Below are 11,849 nucleotides of genomic sequence, written 5' to 3' on the forward strand. Positions count from 1 at the left end.
TCCCAGTCCCCCCACCTCTGTTCACCTCCCACGTGGTGTCTCGGTGTTCACTCGGAAGAGGGGCCACAAACCCCAACCAGAGCTGCCACTTCTGTCTATAGCAGGTACTCCAGTCTTACACATAGCGCTTTGATCTGTGAAGATATTAAACAATGTTTTCCTGTACTTATGTATGCAAAACACTGGGTGCAATTTATCTTGAAGAATATATTAACACTAATTAGACTTCATATCATAAGAGATTAAATTCTGTCACCGGTCCATGTTTAACCACTGCTGTCCCACTGTCATTACTGATAACTCTTCCATTATTAGCATTTCTGATAATCAAAAGCAACAATACCTTCAGCCCAGAAGTCCCAAAGAAGGCCAAAATTCCAGTATGTTTTTGTGTGACATTTTTCAGTGAACTATGAAACTTGGACCATTTGAGAAGAATCAAATATCCTTACTTTGATTTGCTTTGAATGGATGGGGATTTATCCATTCAACTCCTTCTAAATTCATGGCTGAGTGAATGCACATATGACTGGTAATTTTATCATCAGCTACCATCCTGCTTAGCTTTTAAATAAAATCACATCTAACAATCCTACAATTAGGCTTTACATTGTCTCCAAATTTGGAAATCGTGCCTCCAGAGTGTCACCTGAGATCAAAAATAGTATTATTTACTACTATCCATATAGTTGTAGCATTTGGGGGCCATGCAATCCCACTGTGGCTCGTGCAGCTGGCAGGCTCCCCATCCCAGCAGTGCCCACGGCAGCTGTCGCTGCTATGTCTTCATCCATATTCAGCCTTGCTTGTAGCTTTACTCCACTTGGGAACCCCCGTATGAAGGTGCTCCGGACTGTTTCCAGGCTGAACCTTGCTGCTCTCTCATCCCTTATCAAGGCTAGAATTGACACTTTCTCATTAGCATTGATATCCAATGTTTTTATTGTGACAACCACGGTTACTTCTTGTATTACATGCAATTGGTGAATGACCACAGCTTTGGTTTTGGGAGGTGTTGAGAGCAACCAGCACTTTGCAGGATCGGCAATGATAGTAGCAAAACTACAAATCAGGCTTTTTGACTCCCAGTCTCCTGCGGTAACCCCAGGACACTTTACCTGTGAGCCTCCTCTGCTTGGGTAAACTCATTTTTCTTGAGCAACTGATGAATATCAGCATTTTGTGGGTGAAATTTAAGCAATAAAGTTGAAAGTAGAGGCATAAATATCTGTGAGAGCTTAAATTTGTAAAGTTTATTGAGTCAGGTCTTTATTTCTTGTAACTGATGTAATGTCAGAGGAATTAATTTGATTTCTGCTGAGTTATTGAGGATGTGTACTACTACTGCTGAGTGGATTCAGAAAGAACTTGGTTTTCTTTAAACTGTAAGATCTTGATGATGAACCCCCGCTGGCTATAGCAGAAAAATACAGCTTTAAGATATGTATAAAATCTAAATTGATAAACTTTATGTAAGGTTTCTTGAAATTTGCATGTATCTAGCTGATTATTAGCATTATTCAGAGGAGAAATAGCATTAAATTTTTTCAGTTATATTCAGAAGCGAATAAATCAATCTCAGGGGTTTTAGCTACTGGAGGGGAAAACACCTGGGCAGCCATGGCTTTCAGAAATTGTTCTAGCTAAAAGGAGACAAAATATACCTCAGAGAGGAACAGAGTTCAATTTTACAGTGAAACTATTTGGTTAATAGAAAAGGACCATATGAGACTGCTTTGACAGTTGTTTTAATTTCAGACATAGCCTTGTTTTCCTGACACACATAAAGGACCATGGCAGTAAGTCACCCTGTCTTGCTCCTCCCTGAACAAAGTTTTGGTTACTGGGACTGTGGCTATAATTTTAGTTATGACAGTGATGAGTTTATGAAGAGTCTGCGGTCTGTACTGCTGGTATCAAGGCATCTTCCTCCTCTGACTTGCATCTAGTAATTTAATTTTTCTACTTAGGTGTTCATGCTGTGCTTTTGTTTTCAGAAAAGCTAATGAAATTAAGTGCCCTCTTAGAAATGCTTCAGTGTCTTCTAGAATAAGATTAAATGAATGAAAGAATATTTTTAACATATAAAATAACACAGCTGGAAGGATAAATGAAAAGAAGAGGTGTATGTATACATGACTGTTGACTTCCTATAAAAGCAAACACACTTGGGCTCCAGGTTGGTTAACATCTTAGCTACAGATGGCTGTTTTAAGTATTATGGTTATTTCCCAAGTTAAGAACAAAGGTATATTACAGAAACTCAAATACCTTGGTAAGGTTTAAGAGATAAATTCCAGCCTTGTAATCCTACCATGGGATATAGTGTGAAAAAAACAGGGAGATGAAGCAGCATTTATTCCTCTCGAGATCTTGCAAACCTCTGGCAATGTGAAGGCCTTCTCTCCTGTACTCACTATATGCCCACCTGCACCTTTGCAACACACGCAAGGGTACGAAATAGAGGAAAATGACCATGGGGGAAAGGCTCCAGTATACACCTCACATTGAAAACGTGAATTTTCAGAATTATTTCCCATACTTCTCTATTTACTAGGGGGAAAATATAATAATCATACTTATACATAATCATACTTCTTTTCTTGGAATTCATTACTGATGCATAATAATAACAACTCATGTGTTATTGTTAACCAGTTTATACAGATTAAAACCAGTTACTTCAGGTTAAGGGCAACAGAAATACTAAATCAAATGCTTCCCTCATCTGTGATGTTATTTGCTGAGGACTCTGCATTCATTACACAACAGCATGTTCAAAACTTAAAAGCTTGACTAAATAGCACTCTTTGATGTTTTCTTGTTCCAAATGCCAAGTCCTTCACAGTTCATGTTACCATAACCAGGGACATGAATTTACCTTGTACTGATAGGCAGGACTACAGACCAAGAAACCCAGCATTTTACTAGTATGCAGGCACACAGGTATGTGTGTAAATTATGAGAAACCAACAAACAGTTGTATCATAAAAAGCAGGTAGAATAGTAAAAAAAAATAAATAAAATCAGATTCTCATCAGTGATGGGTTTGTTGTTGTTGCAGAGGGTGAAAAACTGCTACCAGCTGAACTCCTTTGATTAGTTATGAAGGACAACTTGGAAGAGAGATTATAAAACAAATCCCAAATTCATTTTCTATAGCTCTTCTGATAACAATAAGAAATAGCTGCTAAACAAAATAATTTCATGGATTTCAATATTGGGAATCTGGCTCAAGAATACTATATTCTAGACTGAGCAAAGGGAATAAATCAGTTTGTGGCTGACTGTTCCTTACAGGGGTCCGGGTTCCTTATAGGGTACTCACTTTCTTGCCACTCATGTGAATCACTAGTGCTCATGGAACTGCATGTGCCTAAAATTATATTAGAAGTGAATCATACCCAGCATGCAGTTATTAGTCCACCATCCCAACACTGCTAAACCATCTTTCTTAGTCATTCCTTGAGCCTTCTCAACATAATGTGTTTTAGTTTTGCTCTATTTTATTGATTAAAAAAAAATCTTTAGGAAATAAAATCTTTTTTATAGCATCTTTCATTGGAAGAGCTCTCAAATAGCCTAGCACACAAAATAGGACACTGGGAAATGGGATGGAGAGGTCTTAGCAGAGACATCAAGACAGATCCTGTCCTCCAAGTGCTGCCTGTCTCTCTCACCACAGAGCTGCCCCTCCATACACCTTGGGTGATTTTTGAAAATCAGAGTAAGGTTTTCCAAGCCAGTAAAACCTGAAAACCAGGAAAGAGAAAAATCTAAGATTAAAATTGATCAGACTGACAAAATACAGGACATTGTACTCATGATGCAACGTACATATGTTTAAGTGTTGCATTATCCTCTCTGTGTTGGCTAGCCCTGGATAATAGTCTTGCTTGTAATCAGCATGAGCCTGGGCTGGAGAACATAACGCAGAAATCTAATATGACCTAGGTGATCTGCCTTTCACGCACAAACTTATCCCACCAAATGGCTGGAGCAGCCATCTTCTCTTACTGCTCTGGTTTATAGTTCAGCAGAGCTTTGAGCTTCCAAACCTCAAGGTGCAACATAATAAGAGCTTGTCTGTCAGGCTTCCTCTGATCTGAAATACAGTCAAAAAGCAATAGCAAAAAAGAATTGTATTTGGATAGATACACATAAAATTGTATGAGTAAGCATAACTATCCATATCCTGAGTTCTCTTTTTAAAACCTGAAGTGAAAGTATAAAGGAGAACGTAAGGAGACAGGAATAGCGTGAATTGTAGTTTATAAGTGGTCTGAAGCATGGCTGCGTAACATAGCATATATTATGTGCTTGCTTCAGGGTATAGAAAACTGCAAAGCTCCACTTTCTACAAGGAGATAAGCAGTTCCAGTGAAGAGTTATTTGCGTCTCTCTGTCAGTCTTATGCTTTAGCATCCTTGACTGAGGTCAAGGGATGCCAAAGGCAAAGGATCTGATGTTAATGTCAATGAAGGACACTCCTCATGTATTACAAAGTGCATGTTTAGTACTTCTTAGCATTAGATCCAGCTTACTTAAACACCAACTCAGCCGAAAAGCCTGTGAAAATTGCATGTGTAATTAGCATAGTCTTTTGGGAAGAAAAAGGGCTTTTGTCCCTTTTGTATATCTTTGGTGTCTCTGGCCGAAGCTAACCTGTGATTTTTACTGTGGTATTATCAGAATCTGAACCAACAGGGAATCTACTTTTTTTCCCCCCAGCTCTTTGAATGTGAATAGATCACAAAAAGAGGCGGGAACAGCTGCTACTCTTGGTTGGTGGCAGAAAATGCATCATTATAGGGTTGAGATGAGAAGCTGATCTTCTCAGAGTATATGCTCCTAGGCTGGCTTGTGTAGATGCGTACTCAGGGGCTGACACATTATCACAATTATTCTGTCTTGGTGCTGATGTCATATCATTTTACGTTATCTGTCTCTGAATAATTAGCTAAGGTTATCACACAGTTCATAGATTGCCTGTGATTCTGATGAAACCGGGACACTGCTGGGAAAGGCAATGTTACCCCTCAGGGACAAAAAGAAGCAGCAGACATTGACCTTTAAGATGCTAAAATTATCAAAAAAGTCTCACTTCTTTGAATTATAATGAAGTGTCTTCCCTTAAACTAGTTTAGGTTTTCCTCAGCTCAGAATCTATTACTGTATTAAAAAAAAAAAAAAAAAAAAAAAAAAAAAAACTGAGCTGCTGTAGCTGCGTTACATTCCCTGGGTAAAAGTCAGCTCCACATGAGATATGTTTTGTGCTTTGGGTTTGTTTTCCCTTCTTGCTGACTGCTCCACAGCCAGCTATGTGGGCTTCAGACAGGAGGTCCCTAATGAGATTTGTCTCTACTGTCGTCGCTTCTGCTATTTTGTGGGGATGAGATTGATCTTTTTACCAGATCATTTATCTTTGTGATGGAGGTCCTGATTTTCCTTTATACTTAGGCCACTCTGGAGTGCTCTGGCAGTGTAATGGCTCTTTAAAATCAGCTCAGATCACATTTGTACTCACTTTAAAGCACTTCTGCTCTGACAGGATGGTATTAAATGATTGTGGAGTACATGGGCATCAGATTTGTAATGTTTTGATTAACTAACAGCTATATACCTATATTTTCAAAATGACATCAACATTAAGACATTACAGGTAAGGATACTATGGTAGCTGTGCCTCTGGTATACCCACAAGTACTCAGAAGTGGATCATCTGATGCAGGTGCAATAGCAGTCATGAGCATGTGTATGAAAAGTCGTAATTATGCCTCAAAAGGCACTCTGAATGTGTATTATAAGGAGAGAAACTCTGATCTGGGAATTTATCAGTAACTATTATAGAGAATAGTGTTGACTCATTAATTATGTGAATATAGCAATGAAAGTGAGGAAATGCACTATATAGCTGAGACCAGATTCCACAGTTTGGAGGCCACATTCAGACTGTCGGCTGCACATAGAAAGATGCACACTCATATAATCTGAACAAAACAACCAATTAATTATATCAGCAAAGGGCATAATTGTCAATGAAAAACAGGGGTTGTACTGGTTGATACAGTGATACGCTTTCGGGAGATGTTGGGAGTTGCAGGGAGGGTAAAGGTGCAGAACAAGACTTGAATTTGAAAATCCTGGTTTGGCACTTAAAGCTTTTCTGGCCCCACAGTTAGATCTATGTGGGCACAAAACCCTTTCTGGATTGGAGTTCACTGCCCCTGACTTAAGTAATAAAAAATAAAAAATAAATAATAAATAATAAAATTTTTTAAAAGGAGTGGGAGTTGACTTGTCATTAAAATGCCTAATTGTATTATGCATATTTGGAGGTGTCTTATGTGAGCTGGGTGCCCAACATCCCATTATAGACAGTGAAGAACTCAGGCTCAGCTCAGTGCCATCTGAGATGTCCTTATGTATCCTGCTTGCTTCCCAGTTACCAGGTAAGAAATCAGCAAGTTTCCTCTGGGCCCTTTTCATATCTACTCACACCTTACAACATCTCAGGTACCCTATGACATCTAAAAGGTTATGGATGGCTCTCTGTGAGCAATTGAATCAAGCCCAAGATGCCACAGTTTGTGGGTTGAGTCTGATTTTACCAATACTGATGTAAACCAAAAATCACTTCACTGAAATAGGGGAACTAGACCAGGTGAACTCAGGGTGAGAAACAACATGGTCCTCCTCACAGAAAGAAAAGTGCTATCGGGCATCAGAAAAAAACACACATACACACAGGCACAGACACAGAGACACCACCTTATAACTGCTCTGCCTAGTGAAGCTTCAAGGGGAGCTTGCATCTTTGTAAAGACCAGAAGTCATTAGCCTCAAGACACAAATCCCTAGGAAAACAATTTTTTGCAGTTCCAGTACTTGTAGAACTATCTATTTATCATAAGTCATGTATGAATTTCATTGCCTTTAAAATCAAGTGAAACTTTCTCATCTGGCTCCGTATTACAGGACTTGCTGTTGGCTATTAATGCACCCTGATTCCCAGAAGAACCAGCAGTCACTGGACATGAGAAGACATCCCCAGCTGACCTTGGACATTATCCATGTACTTAACGTACACCACTGCAGATATGTCCTAAACAGAGGTGATTTATAAACATTTAAAAGATTCTATGATAAATGTTAACTATTAACAGACAGAGCTGATCCACGCCAGCTTTTCATGCCATGGATAAGCAGGGCATGAGGTGCTTGTCCTTTTATCAGCATGTGAATATATTAATATTATACAAGTGACATTCAGGGAAATGAATAGCCCATTATTCCATAGGGCTCTCATTAAAGATAACCTCTCCTGAGGTTGCTCGATGGTGAAGTTCCTAAGTAGAGTGGTAGGAAGCATGGAGAGAATGAATGAACTTTGCAGTGACAACTCTTAATAATGACTGTAGGTAATTAAAAAGACTAGAGGTATCTGGAGAATTCTAGGTTTAACAGTGGTCTAACAGTATTTTAAAAACCTCTAAAGATGGAGTGAATTGAGCTTTAAAAATAATTTAGCTGGTCTTTTCATTAACAAGTACCTTTTATGTAATGGAGGAATTAGAAGTTAAATATTGGCTCAATAAGTCTTTAAAGACTTTTCTTATTTACAGTGTTGGTCATTACCAAATAGTAATGTTTATGTAAATTGTAGTGCAGAAGCCTTTACAGTATCAGAAAATGTACCCTGTAAACTCATTAGCTTTTAGCCACTGTGTTCACAAAAAGGTACAAGTCAAAACATGTGCTGAAAGCACAAGCGGAGTACAAATCCAGGTGCTAAAATGACATGGTCAGGTTCAGGATGGCATCACTACTCACTGCTTTCCCCTGGGAGCTTGGTGAAGAACGAGGGGAGAGCCAGAATTTCTGGGAAAAGGACTATCTGTCTAAATAGCAAAGGGTTTTATTTTTATCCTGGCTCTTAGTAGACCTGCATTCTTTATATGTATATGTTTAAAGTGATGATCTCAGCTGGACAGATGAGGATTTGATTTTCTGGGGTGAGATTTACTTCATTTAACTGTTGTGTGCCTATATCTTAGGAGTGTAATGAAGCAGCTCTTTCTGAGGAAGTCCCTAAGCTCCCTCAATACTCAAAATGAGAACGATAAATGGCTATAAGGCCATCAAAAAAAGTCATGTACACCTAACTCATGTGCTCAGACTTAGATGAATAAGAACTCCCTCTGGAGGTTTTCACAGTCACCTACCACTTTCTGTGGACAACAAAGTAAATCTAAGCATTTCAGAAGGATTCATCTTCAGAGCCTTAATATATGGCTCAGTTTGATGCATAATTTGTGTGAGCTGCATCCAACCACACACTTCAACAAATAAATTGCAGTCTCTTGGTGAGGACAAAAAGAGCCAGGTATGGATTCTAACCACAAAGATAAAGGGAGAAATTTGGATAAAACAGTTTTTTGTTGACTGATTTTATAGCAACAGAGAAAATTGTGCATTTCACATTGTAGAAGCTCACAAAAGGCTAGGATTGTACGGGCTTCTTCAGTCAAAGCTTCTCCAGCTGTGGTACACCTGGAAGGAATGTTAAAGCACAAAAGACATAATTAAGCCAAGCAGATAGCATGGATATAGCAACTCTGTTGGCAGATGCTCCAGCAGAGTGAGGGAATCAAGCTGTTTGTTTACTCCAACACCTAACGACCCTGTACAAGCAGGTACAGGGAATCATATCAAGAACTATCAATGCAGTAACAATAATGATAATAATAATATGAATTTTCCCATAATTTTCTGTATTCTAAGGCAGAAAAGCCATTAAATCCACTAAAGCCTTACCATGTCATAGACAGCCTAGTAGCAGCAGGAATGACACTGAGCTCTGGAGGCCCAACCAGACTAAGGATCAGTCAAGCCATGTCTCCTCAATGTGCCCTTTCCAGACCAGAACCTCAGAGGCAACCATATCCATCCAGAGCCTTTAAACTGCCGCTCTGACTCCAAGGCAAAGTCGGTACTTAACTGCCTGTAGCTGCATAAAAAAACCCAAACCAAAGCAAACAAACAAACAAACAAAAAACCAAAAAAACCCAAACAAAAACAAACACCAAAAAGTGGCTTTGTAAGGACTTTTTTGTATTCTCACCATGTGAAGACTCTCCATGCATGCATTTTTATGCTTTACTGTTGGGGTTTTTTTTAAACCTTCTCCAAAAAGATCTTTTCTGTCTTACTGTTTCTCTTCCTCTGTTCAGTGCTCTAGTGGAACATTTTATCTTTGCAAAACATTTTGAGATGCATTTTGCATGAAAGACACTGTCCTGAGGAAAGGCCAGCTCATACTGTGCTGTTTGCACAGAAAGCGAGAAGGAGGAAGAGCAATAAAAGAACAAGTTAATTACTCTGGAGCTGCAGCACTTCCCACTACCATGGCCTCTGCATGAGGTCCTGACGCAGCCACCGAAGTTGACTGCAAGAGGCATGATTTTGCTGACAACTCCTCTGGTGTTGCTTTAACCGATGTCACTGAGCAGCTCACGGCAAATGAACAAGACACAAAGAGCGGCAGGACATCAGTGATGTAACCCAAGCTAAAAAACCATCAGGAAATATCAGTGACCTCCAAAAGCCTTTCTGCCCCCTTCTCTGCTGAACAAATGCGTACCCTCTTCTAGCAGTGCTGTTCACCTCCCTTTGAGATGTGCTTTATTCAGGAAAAGAGTGAAAAATCAGAGCACAGCTGCAAAAATGAATTCCCACTCATTGCTGAAGTACTGGTAGCTTTTTGTAGCTAGGATGATACAACCTAACCTACATTACATAGGTTGCGATTGTGAGACATACTGAATAGATCTGGATCTGACTTCTGAGTTTCTGCCAGAGCCAAGGATTACTAGAGACTATGCCTGATGCTGTGGAATAAACAGATTCATCAGTAGGAAGCATGTAGGAAATTCCTCATTCCTCAGTGGATTAGGCTTTGAACTAAAATCCACTAAAGTGAGAAAAGTCCAAGGGATCACAATTTGTTTTCTTTAGAAAGCATCTTTTTTTTTCTGGCCAGTGCTAACAACTGCATGCCTGGTTTAGCAGCCACTTCAAGATCAGTTGAGTTTGCCTTTCCTTCTCTTCTTCCCGCTTGACCCTCAGGGGGAAATTCTTGCTCTGTTCTAGCTTGCAATTCTACTGCTGAAATAATTGAGCTATAAGAGAAGCATTTATCTTGGCTGCTTTTTTTTTTTTTTTTTTCCAAGAGTCAAAGTTTTGTACCTGGTCCTCTATCTATATGACAAAATCAATGTTGAGAACTTTAATCCACCATCTGTCTCTGTTTATATCCAGTGACATCCCAGACACAGGACTTGTACCAAAAAGCCCTCTAGTTTGAGCATACAAACAAGAAAGGGAATAGCAAATTCTTGGTATTTTTTCTGATGTTTTCAGCAGGATTCTTCATCTCTAATCTAATCATCACCAGTAGCGTAGTAGGTGTCTCTCTACAATATTTCTTTCCTTACAGTTTCAATAGGGTTTTTTGTGTTATTGCCACAACAGCTCATGTAATCAGCAAGTCCACTGTCAAATGTGACTTTTTCTGCAGTGGGTGCAAGTTGAACTGAGCCAGTGATCTCCTTTCAGGTTAGGGCTATCATAGAAGTAACTGATACTCTAGTCTCTTTGTGTTCATACGCCATACACATGACTTTCCACCCTGAGAAGCCAAACCTAAACAAAAAACACCCCAAGCCCACAAAAACATTGACTTCCTTTTTCATAGGTGAAATATGGAGAGGGCATTTTTGATCCTTGAAAGACAAACCCATCTCTTTTGTATGCCACTGCATTCACAGTCATTATCAAGAAGGAATATGTTTCATTCCTTGGGAATGATTTTCCCTTTATGATTTGTCTTTTATTACTTATTCATATGTCTTGTTCCTCCAAAACTGACTTTGTTTCATGACATCCCAAGTAACTCTTCTACTGAAACTGTATAGACTACATCAAAGAAAGTACACCTCACAGAAGTGCCTCTGCAGCACATTATGAACTGCGCAGCTCCCAAAGAGCAATTTAAAATGAAGAACAACCTTTTCCAACATCCTTTTCAGAACGGCACATGGACATTAGCCAGACACAAGACTGAGCTGCAGAGGGTGCATTAAACTCCCCATCTGCTCTTCACAGTGCTCATCACTGATTTATAACCGACAGTAAAGTCATCTGGCCAAAAAAAATCATAGTGGAGGAGACAAGTGCACCAGAAGCCAGCCGAGCCTTTCCTTCCACAGTGTCCACGGAAGGAAATGTGTCGCAGCCAGACAGCATTTCCCCAGTATTTGATTCCAGAGTACGTGATGTCCATAGGTAAGTCGCTCTCCAATTAAACTAGCGAAGCCAGATTTTGCTCTCATTTATGCCACCGTATAGGCATTATCTCAGTTGGTCTTGGCATGACTATTAATTCCCTCCCGTGCAAATGATGTCAGAGCATCCTTGAGGGCCTCAGCAGCTGTCCTGAAAACTTGGAGGAGTTTTCAGAAAGACACCTGCAAGACTCCACTCCCCAGGGAGCCTGCTTGTCCATCCCGCTCCTTCCTTGTGCCCAGCTCCTGGTCGGGGTGCTTCGCTCCGACCCTCCGCAGCCTCCCTGCCACTGAGGAGCCTGAATTTCCCGGTTAGATGTAGAATTCACGCGGTCTCTCTTTGGAAACGGAGCGGCCTCGGGAGCTGGAGAGCAACACATGTGAGCGGTGTGTGCTGCGGGACAGCCGCGGGATGCCGAGAGCCGGCTGCGCACCACGCCCGGTAAATCCCGCTGACTTTCGTCCTCCGGCGCCACTGAGGCTGAGGGGTCCCCCCGCCCCCTT

General features: G+C 40.2%; 1 protein-coding gene across 1 annotated transcript in view; it reads left to right on the forward strand.

The window, feature by feature from the left end:
* Positions 1-11,235: 11,235 nt before the first annotated feature.
* SERTM1 (serine rich and transmembrane domain containing 1) overlaps positions 11,236-11,849 on the forward strand; it is a 17,557-nt gene continuing 16,943 nt past the window's right edge. The window contains exon 1 of the mRNA XM_026857223.1: positions 11,236-11,346. The gene's annotated coding sequence lies outside the window, so the exon portion shown is untranslated. The remainder of the gene's footprint in view (positions 11,347-11,849) is intronic.

The sequence above is a fragment of the Athene cunicularia genome, assembly GCF_003259725.1.
Source record: "Athene cunicularia isolate RWA chromosome 1 unlocalized genomic scaffold, athCun1 chr1_part1, whole genome shotgun sequence".
Classification (NCBI taxonomy): Eukaryota; Metazoa; Chordata; class Aves; order Strigiformes; family Strigidae; genus Athene; species Athene cunicularia.